The 26,280-nt window shown below is 40.7% G+C and overlaps 1 protein-coding gene, 1 long non-coding RNA gene and 7 other non-coding genes across 9 annotated transcripts in view; 3 read left to right on the top strand and 6 right to left on the bottom strand.

Moving 5' to 3' along the window:
- Positions 1-26,280, bottom strand: part of LOC100678249 (RING finger protein 17) — a 191,401-nt gene that overhangs the window by 83,464 nt on the left and 81,657 nt on the right. The gene's annotated exons all lie outside the window — the stretch shown is intronic.
- LOC116416040 lies at positions 4,206-4,324 on the top strand. The gene has a single exon (XR_004226547.1). It is a non-coding gene; the product is annotated as a 5S ribosomal RNA (ribosomal RNA).
- On the bottom strand, positions 5,739-5,857 carry LOC116416039. Its single transcript, XR_004226546.1, has one exon. It is a non-coding gene; the product is annotated as a 5S ribosomal RNA (ribosomal RNA).
- LOC116415951 lies at positions 10,266-10,806 on the top strand. Its single transcript, XR_004226484.2, has 2 exons — positions 10,266-10,523; positions 10,609-10,806. It is a non-coding gene; the product is annotated as an uncharacterized LOC116415951 (long non-coding RNA).
- LOC116416048 lies at positions 11,672-11,790 on the bottom strand. The gene has a single exon (XR_004226555.1). It is a non-coding gene; the product is annotated as a 5S ribosomal RNA (ribosomal RNA).
- On the bottom strand, positions 14,273-14,391 carry LOC116416038. The gene has a single exon (XR_004226545.1). It is a non-coding gene; the product is annotated as a 5S ribosomal RNA (ribosomal RNA).
- Positions 15,527-15,645, bottom strand: LOC116416037. The gene has a single exon (XR_004226544.1). It is a non-coding gene; the product is annotated as a 5S ribosomal RNA (ribosomal RNA).
- LOC116416045 lies at positions 21,736-21,854 on the bottom strand. Its single transcript, XR_004226552.1, has one exon. It is a non-coding gene; the product is annotated as a 5S ribosomal RNA (ribosomal RNA).
- On the top strand, positions 25,153-25,271 carry LOC116416047. Its single transcript, XR_004226554.1, has one exon. It is a non-coding gene; the product is annotated as a 5S ribosomal RNA (ribosomal RNA).

The following is a 26,280-nucleotide window of genomic DNA, read 5'->3' as shown; positions in this document are numbered from 1 at the left end:
ATCTGTCTTACTCGATATAGGTCTTGTCATCTCTGAAATTGAGAAGGATTGCTAGACTTTGATTGACAGTTTACAGTAGGATACATTACACTGATGTAATATTAAAACTAATTGAACTATGTAAGGATACCTCTATGCAGTATTAACAAAAATTAAACAGCACTCTTAAGCATTACTGTTACAGAAAGAAATTGCATAAAGCAGACGTGGATGTTAATTATAATGGTCGGAAGGTGTGAGGAATTAATCAAGATATTGGTTTTGACTGTCTGTTACAATGCCGCTACCCTAAGCGGGTCTTGGGCGTTGTCGTCCAGATCGGACGGGTGGGTGCCTATCACCACTACACAGCGCGTCCTTAGGTTGCGGATAGAGGAACAGCCCCTGGGAAAGAGGTTAGCTGCGAATAAATTGAATAAGCAGCCGCGGACCGCTGATAGGAACAGGCGTGGGTGTGATGAGCCCACACTGTCGAACGCATTCATCTAGAAACACTACGCAAGCACCACAACAACAAAAACACTTCACATTATCTCTTATTTCTCAATCTATCTCTTTCATCACACATTACAAAAATGGGCCAAAATCCTGCTGCCGAGGAGGATGCGGGAGCGATGACAACTGCCCCGAAAGGGGATGTGTAGAATGATTCGTCACCTGGTCTTACGCGGTAACGATGCCAGCGAAGGCGCGCTGCCTTGCAGGGGGCGTTAGGACGCGAGAATGAAACCGTAGTGTGTCTGACGACGAATTGACACTGTCCTCGTCAAAGTCGGAAAGCTCTCATACTTAGTTCTAGAGAGGTATGGGGGTTACCACCTCTAGAACGGTGGACTCACCTGCGATCGGAATAGGATCCGAAGCGCGCGGGTTTAACATAACATCATGGCTCAAAAAAATCAAATCCGAACCAAAAGGGACTTAAGGGTCGGAACTTGGAATGTTCGCAGTCTATACAGAGCAGGTGCGTTTAAAGAACTCGTAAAGGAAGCTGATAGGTACAATCTAGATTTGGTAGCAATACAGGAATCGCGGTGGCCAGATGGCGGAGTACTAGCATCGGGTAACTTCACGTACCTGTATGGGGCCGGGAGTGGGGGATCTCTAGGCACCGGATTTCTCGTAAGCAAAAGCATCATACATTCGGTTAAAAGTTTCAAATCCGTCAATGATAGGCTCTCGTACATCATTATCGAAGGTGAATGGTATAGATATGTATTTATTAATGTACACTGTCCTATGGAGGACAAAGAAGAAGAAGCTAAGGATCTCTATTACGAAACTTTAGAGCAGGTAATCGACCAGTTCGCGTCTTACGACACAAGAATAGTATTAGGTGATTTCAATGCTAAAATAGGTAGGGAGGAAATGTTTAGGCCTACTATAGGTAAGAAAAGCCTGCACGAAGCCAGCAATGATAACGGTATTAGGGTCATAAATTTCGCGGAGGCAAAAGATCTTATAATCAAAACTACGTGTTTTAAGCACAAGAACATACACAAGGCAACGTGGACATCGCCGGACGGGGCCACACAGAACCAAATTGATCATTTCCTCATTGAAAAAAGACGTCATACTAATGTTCTTGACGTAAGGGCTTACAGAGGGGCAGATAGCGACTCGGACCACTTCCTAGTAGTAGCCAAATTAAGAACTAGACTAGTAGCGAATCAAAATAGTAAGCGAGCAAACAAGGTAGAAAGCTTCGATATTGAGAAACTACGAGATAGAACAGAGCGAATTAGGTACCAGATATAAATTAATAACAGGTTTCAGGCACTTGAAGCAAACACATCGCCGGAGGGGAATGACGAACCGAATAGCTTATGGGGGGACATCGAAAAAACGGTAAAAGAGGCCGCGAACAAAGTACTGGGTAAAAAGAAAAAGCCAAAGAGCAAACCATGGTTTGACGAAGAGTGCGAACTCTGGTTTGAAAGGCGCAAAAAGGCTAAATTAGATAGCTTACAAAATAGAAGCGATAGGACCGTAGAAGAGTATTCTAACGTAAGGAAACGGACGAGCGCGATCTACAGAAATAAGAAGCGGGAGTATCAAAAGAATCTTATTAGGAGAATAGAAACTAACAGTAAGGAAAATAACCCCCGCGAAATGTACAGAGGGATTAACGCCATCAGAAAGGGTTTTAGGAGTAGAGCGCAATTGATGAAGGACGAAAACGGGGACCTCGTAACAAATGACAACGAATTACTGTCGCTGTGGAAAAATTATTTTGATAAATTATTAAACGTGCACGAAAATAGCGAAGAATTAGGGGACGAAATTCACACTGCTGAACCCCACGTGGAGGAACCGAGCTACCAAGAAGTAGAGGCCGCGATTAAAAAACTAAAAAACAACAAAGCCGCGGAAAATGACTCTATACCAGCTGAGTTACTCAAATATGGGGGCGTCGAGCTCACTTTCAAAATCTATAAACTAGTATGTGCCATCTGGAAAAATGAAACAATACCCGAAAATTGGAAGGAATCTATCATTATACCGATTTTTAAAAAGGGGGATAAGACAGACTGCAATAACTATAGGGGTATTTCACTTTTAGCAACGTGCTACAAAGTTCTGTCAAACGTAATACAAGCTAGACTCACTCCATTCGCGGAAGATATAGAGATTATCAGTGCGGATTTCGGCGCAACAGATCGACGAGCGATCAAATGTTTACCATAAGACAGTTGTTAGAGAAAAAGTGGGAATTTTGCGAAACCATACACCAACTATTTATAGATTTTAAAAAAGCGTACGACTCTATTAAGCGAAGCAAAATGTATCAAATTCTAGTACTTCTCGGTGTACCGAAAAAACTCGTGAGATTAATTCAAATATGTCTGAACGGAAGCACGGGAAAGGTCCGAGTAGGCGGTAATGTATCAGAACCCTTCATGATACGCGATGGTTTAAAACAAGGGGATGGACTCTCTACGGTGCTGTTCAACTTAACGTTAGAGTATGCCGTTAGAAAAATGCAGGTTAGCCAGATGGGCGCAACGCTTAATGGAACAACGCAGATACTAGGCTACGCAGATGATTTGGATATACTGGGGGATTGTAGGGAAACGGTAGCAAGAAACGCGGAAATCCTCATAAAAGCGGTGGAGTATACAGGGTTAGAAGTGAGTGAATCAAAAACAAAGTACATGATTGTGGATAAGCTAGGGATCTGCAGAGGGGAGGAAGATCTCAGAGTTGGGAATTTTACTTTTGAAAAGGTTAGCGAATTCAGGTATCTGGGTACGACCATAAATGATAGAAACGAGATTAATGTCGAAATAAATAAGAGACTCCATTCGGGTAATGCTTGCTTCTACGCCGTGAGTAATTTGCTTAAGTCGAGGCTGTTGTCTAAAAACGTTAAAATAAGAATATACAGGACAATAATACTGCCGGTGGTTCTGTACGGGTGCGAAACGTGGGCTCTCACTAAGCAGGCGGACAACCGTTTTAGGGTATTTGAAAATAAAGTCTTGCGAAAAATATACGGGCCGAAGAAAGATGAGGAAACCGGGGAATGGAGGAGACTACACAATGATGAGTTACACAATCGGTACGCGTCACCAAATATTAACAGAATAATAAAATCGCGCAGATTGGGATGGGCAGGGCACGTAGCGAGAATGGGAGACGACCGTACGGCAACGCGTGTCATGAAGGGCAGGCCGATGGTAACGCGACCTCTAGGTAGACCTAGACGTAGATGGGAGGACAACGTAAAAGCGGATCTAGTAGAAATAGGACGGGTGGGTGTCGATCGGAGAGGTGCATCTTGGGTGGGGTTGACACAAGATAGGGCAGCGTGGAAGGCTTGCGTAGATGAGGCGATGAACTTTCGAGTTCCAAATGCCATGTAAAAAAAAAAAAATAAATTGGTTTTGACTGTAAAGCTTTTTATTTAAAAACCTTATTCAAATTTGAATGAATATTCCATGAATTCAGATAACCAACTTTTTTCCTTGTTTACTTTTCAGAAATTTTAAACGAGCATCAAATCTGAATGATTTGTATGTATGCTTCTTAGATTACTGTGGCATGAAAATGATGACATGAATGAAAGACACGTTGGTGGATAGAAATCTAAACGTATCGGTGTAACATGGGAAAGTTACGATCTTTATGCTGCATATTTAGAAAAAAATCCTAATAATGGTATGAGATTTCCGCATTTGAAAATTATACGAATATGAATATTCGCCAACAGCCATACTACGCTGAATGCACCGGTTCTCGTCCGATCACCGAAGTTAAGCAGCGTTAGGCGCGGTTAGTACTTGGATGGGTGACCGCTTGGGAACCCCGCGTGCCGTTGGTACTCCAACTTTTTGCATTTTCTTCGAAAGCGCGTTCCTGTCATTTTTATGGCTTTTTGTTTTGTTTTTAATAAGCATTTTTTACACAGGAGAAAGCTCTCTTTTTTTATTAGTCCCAGCTCTGGCGCCCACATGTACAGCTCACCTAAGCTCTTGCATCAGCGATAAATAGCAAGCAGTATCTCGGGGGTTTGCATCTGCGCGTTTTTTCGCGACCGCGTGCGCGTACGTGCCTGCGATCGTGCGCACGAGGCTTAGCCTAGGTAATCGGAACCGATTAGAGCAAACAGCGACGACGTCTCACGTGCCAAAGCCGATCAATCGATCCGTGTTAGTAGTTGTACAGGAGGCACCATAGAAGCGTCGTGTCATAGTCACCGTCGTCGTCGTCGCCTAGACCTGTTTATTAGACGCGGAGGCGACGTTGCGAAGAGATTTTGCCAACATTATGTTCGGCATACAAGGATCTCGCGAATTCTTCGTTCTTTCGGGGACGGTGAAGCATCGGCGCGATAGATAAGAAGGAAAGTCTGTTGGGAAAGTTGCGATAGTGTTGACTCTTTACTTACTTCTCTTTCGATAGAGATTGTGTATTGCATGAAAATAGAACCAGCCTTCCTTTTGTTAATTGTTTCAAAGCATAAAATATGAAAGTCTGATAAGCGATTCCGTAACATTGCATAAAGATTTATACTCGCGATCAATTGGCAGAGGAACTTGAAGCAAATAACAGATCGAACGCACAATTTTAGAGCGAAGCGAGTGAGCCTGCAGAATCGAAAGTGGAGCGAGAATCGCGAATTACAAAACGACAGCACAATCGTGCGCCTCTCAACCGTTTAACGGCCGCGAGTTTAGCGAGCGCGCTATAATCCTACACGTGAAGCAGCCTTTTGACGTCGCTCGAGGCCGTTGTTTTCGCGCTCGGCCCTTTCTAGACACTCGCTACTCGCATAAGTGCAGGTGTTTCTGGTGATACACAATTATATTCTCGATTGTATTATGATTTGCATTCAATCGACGCGTTAAGCGTGGATAACTTTTCTGCTGAAATATGGGATATAAAGATCTACAGATTGGTCTTGTAGATGCTATAGTAGATAATAATCAGCGCTAGTTAGGCGTATATTTTTATGATTGAACGCTTATTGACTAGTCTTGCCGCGATAAATCATTAATATTTACATCATACAACATCAAATAATGCTATGATTGTGTATGCTATATGAAAATACGCATGTGTCTGACCAATCATGGTCCTATCTACTTACATACAATAATTGTTTCAAATTTTGTAAATGTATAAAGCATTAGTATAATCGGCTCAAAATAATGATATTATAGACTACGTAAAAAATTTGTAATAAAATAGAAAATAAGGGGTTCATGGTTATTCAAAAACGGCAAAAAGTGAGGTACCAACGGCACGCGGGGTTCCCAAGCGGTCACCCATCCAAGTACTAACCGCGCCTAACGCTGCTTAACTTCGGTGATCGGACGAGAACCGGTGCATTCAGCGTAGTATGGCTGTTGGCGAATGTCAATAACCGCGCACTTCTCAAAGTTTATTGCAGGTTGATCTAACTTTACTTCTACTGAGCTGATTTTACTAGTAAAAATCTCTTCCATCATAAAACAGAGGCACTTAGGATCGATTAATAGTCAATTTCCTCACCAGCAGCGACCAACGCATTTGCAATTCATTAACGACCCTTCGGGCGCTTTTACATTGTAAAAACAGAGTCGTTAATCAAGCTCATCGCCTTGAGACCGCGCGAACTCGTAAAACGCACCATTAGTTTGATATAAATAACCCTGTGAAGTTTCTATTCATTATATAAATCAACCGGTACCAAGACACGTATCTTTTATCAAGCTCTGCCACGCGATCCTGATCAAGATCCGGTCCTGATAATAACGACCTTAACTGTCTCGGAAAATCACGGTTCACTTCATAAATTTTAGATCACCGCAGCCTTCTGCGCTATATAATGCACAGAAATGCAGAATTCGATATTGATCCCTGACTTCTTATTCTACTTCCTGTTCCTCTTATTTTCGCCAAAGTGTCTTTACGTAACGCAACAAAGAGAAATTAATACGTCGACGCGGCGGCAGCGTCGGCCTCTCACTTGTATGTGTGTATATATCTGCGATGGAAATCACACCGGAACGACTCTCTCGCGGCACACAATGCACCGGCAGCGAACGAGATTAGAATTTTTTCGCCACGACAGGAGGGAAAAGTAATGCTGCCGCTGAGTACTGATATGGGCGTGTTACGTGAAAATAGGGGAGTGTCAAGTTGACGCTTGTTATTTGGAGGCTTTTCTATTATTAGTTTAGCAAGGTGCAGTCGTGGGAAGTCGGTAGTATTATCGTATGCTTGGAGGCTAGCTCTTTTTTCGTATACTTTCGACCTCGAATCTTTCGGACGATGACCGGATTGTTATATTCTGAACTCTCTCTTTCTCTCTCTCTCTCTCTCTCTCTCTCTCTCTCTCTCTCTCTCTTCGAATTATCCCAAACTGCAAGCGAATAAACATTTAATTTATTGTAATTGTCGCGGACCGCGCGTTTGAAACGACGACTGACAAAAACTCGTTGCGCTTCGGGCTAGTGGAGAGTATCAAGAAAGGAAATTCACGGATCGAGTGAATTGTGATGTCGACTTGTCGATTGTGTATCAGACAGGTGCCCCCTTTTCAGTGGCTGACAGCTCGTTTGTAAAGTGGACAAAACACTTTGATTGATCTCGTTATAATTTGTTGGAGCAGTGTCGACATTTTTTTTTCTGTTATCGGTGGTCGATACAAAACAAGGAAGGAAACCAAAGATTGATAGATCGGTCTAGGATTTGGCTCGTTATTGTGGAGAAATAGAAACGTATATTTACGGTTCAGCTATATACTTTTCATTGCTATGATTGAAAAAACCGCTCCCAATTCATGGCACGTAGCTTCCTCCAACTAAATTTATAAATAAAATATTGTTTTAATATATCTATATACCTGCTTGCTAATGTATGAGGCGATTTTTGATACACAATTTAATAAAAGTTTTGGATAGTTCATTGTCCAAAAGTTTGCAGACCCCTCTGTTTTCTTATTATAGATTACGAACACTGCCGTAAATTTTTTTTCACAGAAATTCACGCATGTTTACATGTGTTCCTAACCAATCTAACCATCAAAACAGCAGGTTATTCATTAAATAGGTCGCTCGCGCAATTTTCAAGAAAACGATTTTTACATTTTAGCTCTTTAGTTGAAAACCGCTTGATGGAATCGTTTAAAATTTTTAACAGCAGATAGCTTTTTTTATAGTGAATCACCAAATAAAATTTTGAAGCATTTGACTACATTGTTTTAGAGATATAAGAAATCAAAAAATTTAAAAAAAAAAAATTGAAACCTTGATATTTTACGAGCCATAGGGATTTGAAAGCTGTGCAATAAACTTAGCCAAAACACATAAAATATCTACTTTTTCCCGAAATCTCAAGTGCGATAAGGCCTTTTTGCGTCCGTAATCGAGGCACAAAAAAACTCATTTTTTTCAGTTTTCGATTTATTACTGAAAATATAAGTAGTCAAATCACTTGAAATTTTAATGGGGTATAGTTTGACACGCGACCCATCGACAATTTTTTTCGCGAGGTTATGACGTTTAGTTTCAGAGATATGAATTAAAAAAAAAAAACGCCTTTTTCATTTTATCTGCTGAACAAAGCGGTCAATCCCGAGCACCAAACGAGGAAAAGTAGGTAATTTTATTCTCTTTCAAATGCATTATAGCTGAATTGTTTGTAACAATGGGATGATTGAAAAAAACGCAAAAGTGTTTTTTAAAAATCAAAAAATGGCCATAAAAAAATATAGTTAAGAAATTAAAAAATAACTGTTTTCCCCGAATTCAGAATCCAAAAATATATATGCATGTCAAATTTTATTGATATTGATAAAGTAGTTCCAGAAATATTACGGTATACATACACACACACGCACACACACACATCCATACGGACATTTTCCAAAAACACTTGGTTTGAACTTCTAACACACTAAAAAGTATTTTCTAGAAGTTTTGAAGAAACTCAAAATTTTACTATTACAAAGCTTGCTCTAGGGGGATGCAAAATTGATTCTTAAAAATGTTTTTGTACTATTACGTTCTACTTAGGGGATGCAGCGGAGGAGAATGGAATGATAGATTTTAATATAAGCAGTACACAAATATTTTTGTACAAAATATTGTTTTGTACGGAAATATAATCTAGGAGGAAAAATGAATCATAATTTTGCATACAAGATTTCATGAATATTGTACGCACCCAGGGATAAGAGTTTTTTTCCTTCTTGTTATCAGAGAAAGTATTAACGTTTAATGCTTAGCATAGCAACTAATCTAATTAGTGTATGCATAATAAATTCAATGAAATATATATAATTAGTTTTTTCACAAAAAACAAATTTAAAAGGACTCCTTTTCTTCACTAATGTTTGCACACATCCGCAATGAAAGATAACTTGAATAGTCAATTACATGAATTACTGCGGCTTCAAGTTTTTCTTATTTTATATTAATTTAGATATAGTTTTTAAATTGACATATTTGAATATTCGAGAAATATATAGTCTATTGGAACAAAACTTGAACTCAGGGGGGAGGTGCCATTGAATTGGCAGCTGTTTTTCGATACAGATGATTTATTGCTTATTTTATTGCCCAACTTATTGTATTACCTTTGTAACTCGGTCATTTGTAAATTTTGTACGGTGCTGTCTTAGTTGCTCCTATCACTTAATCACTAAGTAAGTGTTTTCCTCGAAGAAAGATGCATTATAGCTGAATTGTTTGTAACAATGGGATGATTGAAAGAAACGCAAAAGTGTTTTTTAAAAATCAAAAAATGGCCATAAACAATATAGTTAAGAAATTAAGAATAACTGTTTTTCCCGAATTCAGAATCCAAAAATATATATGCATGTCAAATTTTATTGATATTGACAAAGTAGTTCCACAAATATTACGGTATACATACATACATACACACACACACACATCCATACGGACATTTTCCAAAAACACTTGATATGAACTTCTAACACACTAAAAAGTATTTTCTAGAAGTTTTGAAGAAACTCAAAATTTTACTATTACAAAGCTTCCTCTAGGAGGAAGCAATATGGATTCTTAAAAAAGTTTTTGTACTATTACGTTCTACTTAGGGGATGCAGCGGAGGAGAATAGAATGATAGATTTTAATATAAGCAGTACACAAATATTTTTGTACAAAATATTGTTTTGTACGGAAATATAATCTACGAGGAAAAATGAATCATAATTTTGCATACAAGATTTCATGAATATTGTACACATCCAGGGATAAGAGTTTTTTTCCTTATTGTTATCAGCGAGAGTATTAACCTTTAATGCTTAGCATAGCAACTAAGCTAATTAGTGTATGTATAATTAATTCAATGAAATATATATAATTAGTTTGTTCACAAAAGACAAATTTAAAAGGACTCCTTTTCTTCACTAATGTTTGCACACATCCGCAATGAAAGATAACTTGAATAGTCAATTACATAAATTACTGCGGCTTCAAGTTTTTTTTATTTTATATTAATTTAGATATAGTTTTTAAATTGACATATTTGAATATTTGAGAAATATATAGCCTATTGAAACAAAACTTGAACTCAGGGGGAGGTGCCATTGAATTGGCAGCTGTTTTTCGATACAGATAATTTATTGCTTATTTTATTGCCCAACTTATTGTATTACCTTTGTAACTCGGTCATTTGCAAATTTCGTACGGTGCTGTCTTAGTTGCTCCTATCACTTAATCACTAAGTAAGTGTTTTTCCTCGAAGAAAGATCAACAGATAACAAATGCAAATAACTGTAAGAGCTATATTAAGGAGGATTTTTTCACTGGAAGCATCAGTGTATTCTGAAGACTCCAGTAATCCATTACAATGACTTCTCAATCCATAGCTTTTGTCGCACTATTGTGCTTTGCCATCCTCAGTTTGGCACTCGTGACTTTCGTCGAAGCTGACTGTCGCTGGACAGGATGCCACGTTCATTCGGCAGGAGACTGGTGTAACGTCTTGGGACCCGGATACAAAATTAAGAAATGGCAACGCTGCAACGGAATTTTTGGCAAACAAGAGTACTGCTGTAACTGAGGTGATTTTTTCATTTTAAGACTTCATTATACATTTTTGTCAAACAGCAGTGCATTCTGAAAGCTAAACTGATTTTTTATTTTAAGACTGCGTTCAAATGTACTTCTTCGGTAAACGAAGATACTGCTGCCTGAAGTAAGATTTCTTTTCAATATTGGGAATAGGATGGGATTTTTGACAAACTTAAGCACAGCTGTTACTGAAGTAAAATTTAATTTCAAGACTTTTAAAATATTTGTACGAATAATTTGATGATATAATAAAACTATTTTACTGCAACAATATCAGTTTAAAAATTTTTTTATTGTCATGTTGGGAATCGCCAACTTTTGTTATCGACTATATTTTCCAAAATACAAATCATTAACATTACTCGAACATACCACGAAATATCAAACAAAACTATTGGATGCGTGATAATTAAAATTAATGCAGCCAGGTTCTCATAGGTATAATGAAGCTGAACATCTAACAGAGTATGTGAAAGCGAGTCACAAACGCTCGAGTTCAACGGCACGGAAGCCTCGGCTCCGATGCAAAACAACAATCCTTTACCCCTGACCACCTCCCTTCGTTTTATGTGTGCAATGTAACGAAATAACGTTAGCCCCGCTCTAGTGCAGCATATCCAAACCGCTAATGTGCTCCCGGCGTTTGTCACAAGCTCGTTCGCGCGCTCTTTTGAAACCGTTCTCTTCCTCTCTTTGTGTAATTTGATTCCCTTGATGTTCGCATCCGTCCGGTGTTTGCAGCGTTACAGGCTCTGCACACAGACTAGCCAGTGTATTTGGTTTGGAATGACTCGCCACTGCGGGATTGCCATCGTGCCGGAGAAACTGGAATTCATACGGGAGTCGGGCTGATAGGATTGTTACAGAAGGGATGGAATTTTTGGGGGGAGGATACAAGTCGAGGGTGAGGCCGGCTGCGGTATGCATAAGGATTGATTAATTTACCGTGAATGCACTGTTGTATACTCGGGGAAACGCTAAAATTACAGTAGAAGTTTGTTGTAGAACATTCTGAGCAATAAGCAGAAAGGGATAGCATAACTAGTTTTGAACTACTTGATGGAATGTTATATTGTGCATTCCCAGCGGCAAAAAGTTATGAAATTAGAATTTTACAAAAAAAAGCAAAAAATCGGGATACCAACGGCACGCGGGGTTCCCAAGCGGTCACCCATCCAAGTACTAACCGCGCCTAACGCTGCTTAACTTCGGTGATCGGACGAGAACCGGTGTATTCAGCGTAGTATGGATGTTGGCGAATATTGATATTTGCACACTTTTCAAAACTTTGGAAAGGTATGAAATTGCGATCTGCTCGTTTTCTATACTTTGTACGAAGCAACTTATGATACAAAGGAAAGAAAGTTCATTCGATTCAAGGAATTTATCCTTAATACGCAAGGCATGTAGGAAAAGGAAAAAAAAACGATAAATACCTGAAGGACGACAAACGACCTTGAAAGATTTACGGTTTCATCGAAGGTTTACTTTCGAATTCCGTGCGACTTATTTTTACCTCTTTATCAGGTAAGTTGTTGTGCAACGTCGCGAAAAAAAGAATCGACAAAACATAGTATCAAAACTCTGTTTATATAATTTAAAGCCTATACTTTTGCTGATATAAATATTGACGTAAACTTTCATGAAAATATTTCGAAAAATAAATCTAAAATGAATAACGTCCGGATGTATTCCCGATGCTCCGTGTATACCTACATTCGCGATCTACAGGTGAAAAAACATACATATGCGCAGCTTTGTTTGCGATCCCCCGTCCATTTGCTCTCTAGCTCGTCGTTATACAGAGAAAGCGTGTCTGACCCTCTTTGAAGGCTCTTCTCGATACTGCAGTCCACGAGTTTTACATGCGCGCTGCCACTTCAGCTTGCTCTGAAAAACTGTGTACTTTGGCACGAAAGGACGCGCTTTCAATGGTTTTATGTCGATCGCCTTTGCTAGCTATACTTTCTTCCCTTTTTGTTTAGTCAGAGATCCATCAACCTTACTCATAGTATTCGTGACTGATGCACGTATATTTCATATAAAATATGTCGCGAATTAATAATTAAATAACTGATGTACCTTACTTTCCTGCCAAAATAATTATGAAATCGTGTCATTTCTATATGAAGATCGACACTTACCTGAAACAAACAAAAAAATTCATTGCATTAAAAATATTATAATTGCCAATGCATTTGAACATTTTAAGAAATTAGAATCACGCTAGACTTTTAGAGTTATTAAACGCAGTTCCATTCCTAAAACTAAAGGTGATCATTTTTCAAAGTTCCTCAAAACCAAAAAGTCTCCCCTGTCTCGATGTCTCTCGCTAATTGTGCCGCGGCGGAGTTACCAACTCTTCTAAATTCTCGCGAATTTCGCGCGTCTGTCACGTTAGTTCCAGCCAGGTACTTCCTTCATCGCGGAGGAGAGGTACAGGACTGACGTGGCGCTTAAGTTGGCTGAGAGAGAAAGAGAGAGAGAGGGGGAGAGAGAGAAACGGAAGAACATTTTCTCGGGGTAGTTCGGGCAAATACCGCGCACTACTGCTCCTCGGCCGGGAATATTAAGGCGCGCTGGCTGCACAAATATTTCAAGCCGGCATTAGCGCTAAACGCGCTGAATTTCCGAGGAGAGAAGAGCAGCTTGTGAATACGGAATCGCGCAAGCTTCGGCGAGAAAAGTCGAGTGACAATGTAAGGAGAGCCTCCGCCGCAGCGAAGAGGATGAATTGGGAATGGCAACGAGATGAGACGAGATGAGATTGGAGGCTGCGGCGTTTGCGCTTCGCTGGGGCACCGTTCACTTTTCGTTTTTACCTTTTGCCGGGATACGCCGGAGGTTTGATTTTAGTTTTCAATTAGGAGCTCTTTCAGCTGAATTAAAATGAACTTTTGCAAACATTTTTCTCGTGGCTTTGAGTTGAAAATTCTTCGAAACAAAACTGACACTATTTATACGGAAATCTTAGCACAAAAGCTAATAATTCAACACCTGAAGTAACTCGCACGCATGTGGATCACACATCGAATCTATCGTACGTGAGAAAGCGGTTGTCACGCGTATCCAGACCAGGAATCCGGTCGCGAATGTCTACTTCTTAGCGCGTTTCCTGGATCGCGGCTATCTTGTCGTCGCAACCGTCAAACATCCACGCTTGTTTTCATTCTTCGGTAAGAAGGTGCGATCACGCGAAAATACCATCCTGGAATCCATTGATTCGCCGAGGAAAGTGCTGGCAACTTGGATCGTTGTAAGTAAAAAATTCGGCTATAAGTTTGGAATCGTTAGTTAATGTTGCGAAGCAATCGCTTACCCAACAAGAAAATAATCCGGCACCGCATAGAAATGCTGCCACGAAGTGTACATTTTTTCGAAATATTTTGCAATTACGTAACGTGACATATTTTGCGCAAGCGCCCATATATGCAATTCAAGACCAAATGAGTAAATATGTGTGTCACCATATCTTGTAATCGAGTTTTTATGTGCTTACCGTCGATTTAATAAAAATTACTTTGGGCGAAATATCTATACGATAAACTTGTTGACACAGAGTGCGGTAGTCGTGCAAGATAATAAGGAAAGGCGCATCTACGTAAACAAAGAAATTTTCAAATGTCAAGTAAATAAAATGTGACAAATGTACTGTTTTCAGATCAGTGTTCTACATGAAGCCGTTGAATAAATAAACAACTTGCAATGAAAAAAGACGAAATTTTGCAAAAGGAGAGGGTACCAACGGCACGCGGGGTTCCCAAGCGGTCACCCATCCAAGTACTAACCGCGCCTAACGCTGCTTAACTTCGGTGATCGGACGAGAACCGGTGCATTCAGCGTAGTATGGCTGTTGGCGAATGGTAATATTAGCGCGATTCTCATAAATGTATTCTAGACATTATCTTAGACTGGTATATTGACACCTGAATCTCTCGGATCAATCGACATTCATGTCAAAATATTGAAAAATTTTAGAAATATAAATACTACGAAATCTGCTGTGAACGAGTGCACATAATAAATTTACGCAATACAGGCAGGTAGTTCGATCCGAAACCCGAAAAGAATGGTGTCAAGGTTTGGGCGTTATACGGAAGTTTTTTGAATTTCACCCGCGACACTTTATTTATTGACCGTAACAACTGACGCGTAAACCAGTTCCTGCCGGATATACGATTTTTACGCATTTACTCTTCGATTAAATACAGTGGCAAAAAACTGGAAGAAGAATGAGGAAAAAAATCAATCGAGTTTCTCCCGAGAAGCGAATTTCTCGAACCCGGATCAGCCGCCTCGAACCCAGCGATTTTAATTCGTTTAATTGCACATTCGAGGCAAACAATTGCCACGTCTTTCAAAGTAACGCAAAACAATTACAAACGCCAAATAACAAAATCAATCACGGCAAAATAACTTAGACCGTAAACCTCAATCGCCAGAGCGACGAATAAACCCGCTAATCCTCCGAAGGAACGCGGAACCAGGCCAGTAGCAGCATCAGAGCTTGTTGGGCGCATATACACTGCAGTCGGTGGCTTCATACGTTCGCTCTGCGGCGCGGAGCATCGAATCAGCGACTTACATAACTCGCGGCATGTGTACAAACCACCGACCGTTTGACAGAATTCGCTGCATTGAACTCGGAATCGAGCGAGCTGTTCGGCTAAAAGTTTACCAGTCTGCGAGAGCATGGGGCATATCTTTCGAGCGAGCCACATTTTCAATTAATTTTCTCAGCGCGATACTGTTTTGCAGTTTTTGTCAGAGGTCACTGCGCGTGGAATGACGATTGATCATTGCGCGCGAGTCGTTTGATTGGTGAAAGAAAGTGAGTAAATTGCTGTTACGTTGTATTTAATCGCTGCACTTTTATGGTTGCAGCGGTGTGATTGAGACGGCAATATTTAGCATAAAAGTTTGATTTTTAAAGAAAATTGATGCAAACAATTGTTTTATCGAAGGTAGATCTGAATTTTGCAAAAAGAAAGGGTACCAACGGCACGCGGGGTTCCCAAGCGGTCACCCATCCAAGTACTAACCGCGCCTAACGCTGCTTAACTTCGGTGATCGGACGAGAACCGGTGCATTCAGCGTAGTATGGCTGTTGGCGAATGTTAATGTCAGCGTGATTCTCAAATAGTAATTAATATGCCTATCTTACCATGCACATTCGTAATCAACTTTCTCAACGATAAAACATCCAAAGTAAACGACTCCATACATCTCATCTCATCTCTGTGTAAATATTTAACAGCTCCTGACAAAATGTATACGTATTCCATTCGATCGAAACGATCAGCGACGCCAGCAGTCACGGTAAACGAAGAAAGTGGCGTCGCGCGAGAAATCGAGAGCTTGCGCGTCGGCCGCTGACGGACACTTAATTAGAGGCTCATTCGCGCGACAAGGCATTCGAATGAAATTCATGAGCCTCACTCGTTCTCTTACCGGATGAAACGCACGCGCCAAGAGGGAAACGAGGAGCGAGCGGGGAAGTAGATAGGAAGAGACGGCTGACACCTCACGGTAGGTATACTGTAGGGGCTTTGAATTTTCAGTTGCCGAGCACTTTGTCTAATAGCTCGCGCGCTGCTCGATATCCACTTCTCGACTCTCGGTCCCGCTTGACTGACTCGAGACGATTCGGCTCGGGGATTGCGTAAGGATGATAATTGCTCTTCCGGGATGCACGTGTGTATCGATACGGTTTTAGAGAGTCATTCGTATTCCGCTGGGGGCTGCCTTTTTTATTCGCTTTTAAGAAGGTAGACCCAAAGGCTGTTTCCACTCGATCTAAATTCAGAAGAAAAGCTTTCTTTTTATATCGACCTAAAATTCCTCAATGCAAGTCTCACAAAATCTGAAAACCCCAGACAACCTCGACCGCCTACTTTCCACCGAGCTGAAACTCATCGGGTGTCGCCTTGGCCAATAGCGTCGATGCACTCGTCGAAGGGGAAGCGACCGATCGCAAGAAGTTCCGAGGAGCAACCGAAGAAGATTGGCCGCCGAGATGAACCTTTCGACGCATTCTAATTGCCGATGATGTAGCGACGCGCAGCCGAAGGAAAAGGCAATTTCCTACACCTTCGCAGCTCTCTGCGGTGTGGATTCATTCCAAACTATGAATTTTAATTCCGACTTTCATTAATCGAACGGACGTGTAAAACGTCAAATAAATAAAAAGGATTGACCGCGCAATCACACACGAGCGCAAAAGCAAATTCCCAGCCGTGATTTATAACTCCGCATATTATAACGCCACGGCGCATCCCCCGTTAAACACGTCATAAAACGGTGATATAAAATATTTAAAATTTCGATACCACGCGCCACGCGATCTACTTACACAACGAGAGAGCTTCTGCGTTATATAAAACCATTTCAAAAGCAGCGCTCTACTTCAAGATATATATATATATATAGAGCATCAGGAGAGAGAGCAAAAAGAGGCGAAAAAATACACAGCGGCGCGCGTCGAGCGGCAAACGCGCGGGAGGCAAAAATTCATAATCCCGAATCATCATGATGCGTTTAATGCGCGAGCGCGGAAAGCCTCTCTCCGCGCTCGCGCCAATAATAACAACGACGATAACAACAATAATTCGGCCGGCGTTTCGAATTCATATGCCGCTCTCTCTCTCTCTCTCTCTCTCTCTCTCTCTCTCTCTCTCTCTCTCTCTCTCTCTCGCGCGCGCGCGCGCACGCTTTTATTATGCATTCGACGAATAAACAAGGAATCGAGGCGAAACGCTAAAACGCAGAGGGACACGCGAGAACAGCAGTGGCAGGTTTTATGCGTGTGATCTTCTGTACAAGTGCAGCAGCAGCAGCGTATACAGCCCGTCCAATGCCACTCTCGGCGAAATTAACCGGAGCAGATTATGAAATTCCGGACCTCGACGAGCGGTAGCAACAGTTTTACCCGTTTTTGCGAGAGAGAGAGAGAGAGAGAGAGAGAGAGAGAGAGCCAGAGGGGAAAGGTCGTGTTGCTGATGCTGCCGCTATTGCTGGATTTTCGGTGATGCCGTCGCGGATATAATATTAAATGAGGGACGATGCGTCGGGGTAGCTGTAATTGCTTGACGTGAATAACGTAGTAACTCTGAGTGGGATCTCTTTCTGTTTTGTACATACGAAACTACATGCGATTTTTTCCCAGGCGGTGTGACTTGTTCAATATTGTGTTTATGAATAATCCTGTGCACGAATATCAGACGGAATTTCAACGCTGAAAGATTTAATCCGGGACGAAATGCATTTTCATCCGTTAATCACTCGTTCGCGTATAAACGAAAGTAAATTTCAGGCGTACCAAATATAAAACTCGAAAGCCGCATCTACGATAAAGAACCACGTACGCATGTGCAGCCGTCTTTACGCACAAAAGCAGCGCAATTCAATGTGTTTTAATTACGAGATTTCGCCTGTTGAGCTATAAATAAAGAACAAAAAAAGCCTCGTTTCTAGCTCTCTCCCCACTACTCGACGCACAGTAATTCCTGCCCGTATTAGCATGCAAATTGGATAATTCCGAATGATAATAAAAGAACGAACGCATCTCCCAAGTTAGAGAGCAGGAGTCATTGCAGGCAGCAGGCGCTTCAGAGACGAAAGTATTTTATAATGAAAAAAAAAAAAAGAAAAAATTTACATGATGCACAGACCAGAATTTTCACGGCCGAGAGAAGAAAGATAAAAGAGAGTGGCGCGTGTTACGATCCTCTCGCAATTAGAGCGCGTAATTACAACTCCAAATGTAACGAATTTAAATAATTCGCGAGAGAGACCGAAAGAACGAATAGGAGGAGAGACAGCTTTGCGCTGGGCGATGAAAGAGCTGTGAAGCATCGAACGTTCGAGGACGTTGCGTACGAAGTTATTGATCGGAGTACTGATTAATAAATAAATAAATAAGACGTGCATGTACTTTTTCCACTTTTTTAAAAAACGCGCATGTACCAGAGCAAGGAACAAGAAAATGCCCTCGATGAAAACCATCGCACATCAGGAGAAAAAGGCGACCGCGGGAGAGAGGGAGAGCAGCATCAGCGCAACCTTGCACCGCAGCGCTCCACTTTTCGCCTTCGTCTCTCCGCTAATGCCGTTAGCGTCTTGAGCGCGTGTATACGTTTCGGCGCTGCATAATAATGAAACCTTTCGCTTTTATGAAACTGCAGCAACGTATGTACACGATAAGCCTTTTCCTTTTCCCTCTTGCGGCTCGAGTAACGGATGGATGCGAGGATGTTGGTCTCCCGGTAAGCCAGAACCGTTGCAGTCGCTCTCTGGATGCGTTTCGCAAGGAAGACTCGGAGAAATTTGGGCTGATTTATCGTTTCGTTATCTGGAGATTTAAGATTGATCGCTTTGTTGTTGCCGCATAATATGGATTTTCTCGCTGTGATGGCTCGGTGTTGAAATTGGTACACTACGGTGATTTTTGAAGATAAGAGACTCGAGGATTATGGTTAGGGCATATTTTTAATTTATCGGTACGCGTTAAAAATTCAATAAGTACACAACTGTCAGTAAATCAGATACACAAGCTTTTGAAAACGAAATTTTTCTATGTCTAGAAACTCCACACACGCGAACGTAGTAATTTTCGAGATGAATTCTTTCAACACTACGCGATTCTAAATACCTTAGATTAATAATTTAATATCGCGTGCAGCGGATGACGTCAGTGATCGTTAAACCTGAGAAAAATCACCGCAACGGCGTTAAGAAACTTTTACACCAAAATCAGCAACGGGTATATCGAGAGCATACATTACTCGGCGAAATACAAACTTTCACCAGTTCAAAAAACCGCCCACCTTCGAATCCAGTGCAGTAATTAACATTCCAAAACACAGAGCGTTGCTCTCGCATCATATAAGCAAATGGGTCAATTTCTCGGCATGCACGAGTCGATGAAGAAGAAGACATTCGCTCGACGCGAGCTCGCAAATCACAGGCTATCGACGAATTCGACAGGGTAATTCGAGCGCCGGCTTGTGTTTATATTGGTTGCGCAAAGCCTTTCAGGTCAACGATTGCTTAATGTGTGTCGGGAATCGGCGCTGCAGCATTATATGATAATTGATTCTTATTTAATCGAGGCAACGTTGCAGATTCGGCGGAGGTGTTGCTGTCGAGCATGCAGCTTGCCGAGAGATTTATTTATTTCAACGTGGCATGCAATGCATTCCCATGTATTTTCGAGAGCAGTAGAGGGATATATTTCGTTTTGTAATTTTTAAATCAAGTTTTAAAACGTGTATAAGATGCTTTAAAAGAATAAGAATTTTCCCAACTTTGCATGTCAATTGTTTTTTTCTTTTCAAGTCGTTTTTACCAAGCTACGCATTACACGTATTCTTATTAGCTAACTCTTAATTTAATTTCAGTATTTATCACGTTGAATACCCACGAAAGATAAAAAAAAGCATAGACATCCAGCGAACAAAGCGTAACCAACTTTTCTCATGGCATTGCGACGTACACGTCTTATCCTACGCAGTAATAGCTTAAAAGGTCGTCCATAAATTCGCGAAACAAAAAATAAGACAACTATGTGAAGTGAGAAACAAACGTCGATCCTGAAATCTCGGAAGAATCCGCGCGTTATTTTCCACTCTGAGTTTTGCAATCGAGAAGAAGGCAAAATTACACAGGGTGATACGCAAATCGTTTCAGAGTTGTATATATAATAAAAGGAAGATAGTAAGTAATAAGTCTCGGTTCTAAGGTGTAAAAACTAAGTTAAACAGTATCTATTTCTACCAGGACATATAAAATGTTTTGTTAAGATAAACTAAGAATCTTCATTACATTTTGCCATTCAATAATTTTGATACTTGCAATTTGGACAGTAATAAGTTAGCAAACTTTATTGCTACCATCGCTCGACATAAAAGTTACAAGGCGATATCTTAGAAAAGCCCTCCATCCACACCTGTAACGCTTTCCACCTGCTTCGTTATCTCCTCAAAGAGCTATCTCCAAGTACCCATAACAGCTTGTCGAACAGCTCGTTAACGACTATATCAGGACAAAAGGCTCACAAGTTTTAGTCAAGAATATTTCCTCGCAGCAGCGAACAAAAGCAAAACAAAAAAAACCCTCTACGCAACTTTCTGAAGACAAATAAATAACGAAGCCGCGTCGGCGTACATAATACGTCGTCGCGTCGTCGTCCGAGAACAGACGCAAAGTGCGAGCGCGAGGATTCGTTTTCGCGTGTCCTGCTTCCGAGAGTCTCGCTGTTACTGCTACTGTCGCTGTCGGCAGCTTTACGGAAACTTTTAATTGGCAAGCAGAGAGGTATACGCGTCGAGCTGCGAAAATGAACGCGCAACGCCTTTTTCCCCAGGTGAACTGCGCGATTCTCGAGGTTGTTGTCACAGCAGCTCTATAGATCGTCACGAGAGGTGCTTTGCCGTTGTGTTGGCGCGATATGAATGGACAAGTAGCTGCGGAGACTTTTACTTCGCGTAGTTGTTAGGAAATATTTTTCGCAAGCCAGTAGTTATTATGCAGACGTTCTCGCGTCGAACGTGGATCGTATTTCCAGGAAAAATCAATTGGGATTTGCCGAACAAACACACTTGCAGGAGAAACATCCGGAGAAACAGGAGAAAAACTGTGTGCATGCAATGCAAATAATAAATTTCTATCGAGTGGAAAGAGAGAGAAAGAGAGGGGTAAAAATCCAGTCGCGTTGCAATTGAAACTCTGGACAAACACACGGCTCCACGGAAGTAGCAGCGAAACAAGATACAAAGGCCCAGAGCAAACTCTGGCACGAGAGAGCCATATCGCGCTCCTTGAAACAAAGAGCTGGCAAAGTGCGGCCTTGTGTTTGAATTTCAGATTTCGCTCGCGCTCGTGCGCAGTCCTTTTTAACGTTCACATTCGTGTGTGGCTCTCGGCTGCGGAAGGGATGGATTCATCAATTTGTATGGTTACCCCAGGCTATGTGGCGAGTATTTGCAGCTTGTTATTGTTTCGAGTTTTAGACGGTTTATGGAATTGCGTAGATTACGACTTCGGCACATCGTGATTTATGGTATTTCGTTGAAAATAACGCGAACGCACGTGAGAGCAACAAATCTTGCTTTTCGTTGGATTGTACTATTTCTTGTGGACACTGAAATAACGATGATTTGATCGACATAATGATAATTAAAATAGAGACAAAAAAAATTTGGGTACCAACGGCACGCGGGGTTCCCAAGCGGTCACCCATCCAAGTACTAACCGCGCCTAACGCTGCTTAACTTCGGTGATCAGACGAGAACCGGTGTATTCAGCGTAGTATGGCTGTTGGCGAATGTTCATATTTGCATAATTGCATAATTTTGAAATATATGTATGAAGTTAACCTGCTAAATCTTTGAGAAGACTGTGAAGATTTCAATAAACGGTTGATAGATTGTGAAGACACTGCTTATCTATCACATTAAAATGTGTCAATTCTTAAGTAGAGATAAACTTTTGCACGGATTAAAGTGTATCCCTTTAAAAGAATGTAGCAATCTTGATTATTTTAGAAGGACAAAATTCTGTAACCAGTAATTGTATATTTACAAGCTCGCCATGAAATACGACACGAACGTTAACGCAATCTTGTTGAAAACTTCGTGGAGATTGTGTGGTTTAGAAGAGGTATCAGGTGAGGGTTTCACTAGGTCACTTTAAAGTCGTGTAGTGGTTAAGCGTACAAGGGTTACATGAAATTCAGTAGCTTCACCGAGGACTCTGTAATTAAATCAGTTATACTTACGGCAAATCGGATATTGCGCAAATTAGTTTTGTTAGTGATTTTTTTATGTTCATCTATTATGTCGGTATCATGGAATGATGAAAATTCTCAACATCTTAAAAGGCTTATTATCACAAAAACAAAGTATCGACAATTTTATAAAATAAAAACTATAAGTGGTACTTATAGTTCGTATGCGTAATGACAATAAATCTAAACAAATAAAGGGAAATAGTAAAATTTCTTTTTAGCATCTTGATAGCCTCTGACGTAAAGAAATACCGCTAGAAATGTTATAACGAATTTCATTATTTATTCATGCAATTGAAATATTAAATGGATGTAATTGCACTCTTATATTCCATTGCGTTTGTTATTAATTCGGTGTAATGCATTTTTCAAAACTTTAAAGGGAACACACAACTTATATTTGTATTTAAAATAAGTATGTTAAAATAAATGATAATTGACATCATCTAAGTATTTCCTTTCGACTGTCGTTCAAGGTCAACGGTACGTGTACTACGCTAGTCGATAGCAATCCTTTTCCCACAATGTCGTGCCTCTACGCGCGTGAAAAACATATATTCTACTAGTACTTCTTACACACATACACACTGATAAAAAAATATCGAATTTAAAACTTCTGATTTCGACTCCGGCACTGATGTGAATGCAAACTCATGCTATACGACTAAATAATTATCATGGGTGTTGTAGTCGAACACAAAAGCATTTCAGTTAATGTTGATTCAACTTTAAATATCTTTCCACAATCACAAAAGAAATCTATATGCAAAATATGAGCTTTCTAGACCTGTCAGTTTTCGAATGAGAAAAAATGCAAAAATGGAGAAAACAGGTATCGGTCTCAAAATCTCTCACAACAAAAGTCAAAATTCTAATTAATGCCTTGACAAAAAAGCTAAAATACTTATCACTTTCTTCATGTCAAAATACACTGGAAACCAGAAATACAATGTGCTAGAGATGGTAGTTTCTGTGTAACTGTCTACAAGCAAAATTTGATACGCTAAATTAAAAAATTCATATGGGCCTCGATGTGAAAATATGAATGAAAACAGTTAAATCATAATCATGTAGGTTGCGTGTTTTCTAGGTAGCATAGTAAGTATCTGTGTAAAATTTCAGTTGTATAGCTTTTTTATAATGCAAATAAATGGCATTGTAATGATAGACAAACCCACTGACTCTTATACTGAACTTTTCTTCAAATTCACTATTCAAACCAATGATGACGACATTGAGCATTATTAATATATTTATTAAAAAATAGTTTTGAGGGATTTAGTAACATGTTACATGCTTATAAAATATTAGCAGACGTTAGTGTGCCGCCCAACACTTATGGTAGATTTTCTACCAGTGTTATTAGACAGAGATAGAATCAAGAGCGCGCGAAGCCCAACTTCATTCCTAGTATATTAAAAGAAAGCAAGTTATGCGCAGGGGCATACAGGTTTATTCAAGAATCCTTCCACTCATTTGTCCTCTCGGGTTTCAACTTACAATAGCGGTATCGTACATAAATTCTCCGCGTTGCGCCTTCAATCACCGAAGAAACTCAAGTACTCAATTCATAAATACGAATGAAAAGTATAGTTTTGCAGATTTAAATTGTTGTTCTTAAAGGCACGTCATAAATTAAATAAAACATTGATTAATAAGAGAGACATCTTGATTAGTGCGAACACCTCTTATTCGCGATTACCATCAGAGAGGTTAATGCTAATCAGTCAAACTGAATCTTTCAATTGTCGCGTTCGTTAGACAATTAATCAAGATGTTCGTTATTATGATTTGATTATCGGAAACAAGACTGTTTGAAATCATTTGAGCGAGATAAATTTGAAGATGGTTTCCTTTTTTAGGACTAATTGAAAGAATGGAATATCTCTTAATCATCGATAGAAATTCAAAAACTATTATCCCCGTGGCAACTTCATTCTGTATTTACTCTGTAATAGGTGTCTAAACGAATCATAAGACACGATACATATCCGGGTAAGGTAGATGGCGTATATAATCTTCATGACAGTCTATGAAAAAATATAGTTTTGCCATAGGTACGATTAAACGCGACCGACTTACCCCACAGCTACTGTAAATCTCAGCGTAGTATGGATTATATCCAACCAGAATAACATAATCCCCCAATCAAATTAAATCCAGAGCGGCTCGTATGCGTTAACTTTCATCGTATATAACTTACCTCTTGGGTAACAATCTTGCACAGTGGTACACCTCTTGTACGCCGTCACCACAAATCGTCTGTATAGGTATACCACGGGGAGGTCTAAGCTTGAGATCACTTTTCTCCTACTTCTAGACATAATTTTTTCTTCTCGGAGTTATGTATCGACGTGGGCATACGTCGTTGTTGTGCAGGAGTTGAGCAACGCGGCGTAGGACAATTTTCGCGAAAACGGTCCCAAAGGCGGATCGAGAGAGATTGATCGATCGATCCGGCCGACGAGGCAGCGATGCAATTTCGTCGAGATCCCCGATCAGTGATATTAACCGGAATCGAGAGAATTGTCGTGCGAGATCGTTTTCTTTGACGAGGCGAAAAGGTAGTGCCGTGGGACTCGTGCCGCTCGAAATGCTTGGTGGTTAATAATGACCCCGGCGGGACGTAATGCATCTATCAACAACCTCGTTAACTGGCCTTGCTACATGAGCTGAAGCGATTGGTGAAATCGGTAGAGCTGCGAGGTTTCTTTTTTAGAGTGATGCATGATCAAACAGTGAAGAGAGGAAGTGACAAGTGGTGTTCTGACATTTCATGTGATCAATCAAGTTAGTAAATGAAGTTTTTGAAACTCGTGCGAATATCAACATTCGCCAACAGCCATACTACGCTGAATACACCGGTTCTCGTCCGATCACCGCAGTTAAGCAGCGTTAGGCGCGGTTAGTACTTGGATGGGTGACCGCTTGGGAACCCCGCGTGCCGTTGGTACCCTCTCTTTTTGCATATTTTTATTACATTAGTTCTTTAGTAGTGTCAAATTATTTTTATTGTACAAAAATCTAAATAACTAACCGCGCCTAACGCTGCTTAACTTCGGTGATTGGACGAGAACCGGTGTATTCAGCGTAGTATGGCTGTTGGCGAATGTTAATATTCGCACGAGTTTCAAAACTGTGCAAATTGACGAACAATTTATCAAGAACGTTTCAGAATTATGCAATCAATTCAACCTAACCGAATGAAGTCGGTTATGATCTGAATACTGTAGCCGTTAGCGGCCAATCAATCCTAGAGTCTGAAGCACTTATTCAAATTCTTACAATCAACCATGGGTACATGCTTCACAGCCAGAGAAGATACATCAGAAAGTCAAACATATCTACAAGGTTATTGCAGTGACCGTTCACGTCTTCGTGCACCGCGTCAACAGTTACGCTCTCACATAACATTGCGGGAACTAGTAGGCGTGTGAATGACCACCCACATCCAGCTCGTATAAATCTAGATCGGAGCCTGGATTATTTAACGAGACCTGATTTTTCAAGGCCCGTTTTCTCGTCGGTTACGCAAACGAATCGGCAGCCATAATACAGGAAATAAGAAAACTGCAAAGAGACGTATTCTTCGCACCTTACCACGGGCACAACACAAGCGATCAAAACCGGGCCAGTCGAGGTTGTCCTGACTCAAGGCCTCCCACACCTACGTCAGTTCTCAAACACCCCAAAATGAAAACTCTCGTGGCCAACGCAACCTGCAAAAAATAATCTCCCGCCGCCTTTCTCCAAACACCACGGTTAGCGATTGCCATCGCGAAACCCATGACGCAACTGCTACACATCGACATCCCTTGGCGCTGCACACACACACATACGTACGCGTTTAGTACTCCACTCGCAAGCGGCTTACGCGAGAGAGCGGCCATTTTTTTATCCCATTCGGCTACACTCTCCCCTGCTCGCGTTTTTACGATCGCGCGCGGCGCGGAGAGATTGCC

This window comes from Nasonia vitripennis, chromosome 1 (assembly GCF_009193385.2).
Source record: "Nasonia vitripennis strain AsymCx chromosome 1, Nvit_psr_1.1, whole genome shotgun sequence".
NCBI lineage: Eukaryota > Metazoa > Arthropoda > Insecta > Hymenoptera > Pteromalidae > Nasonia > Nasonia vitripennis.
Note: the sequence above shows the minus strand (reverse complement) of the source record. Positions and strands in the feature narration are given on the sequence as shown.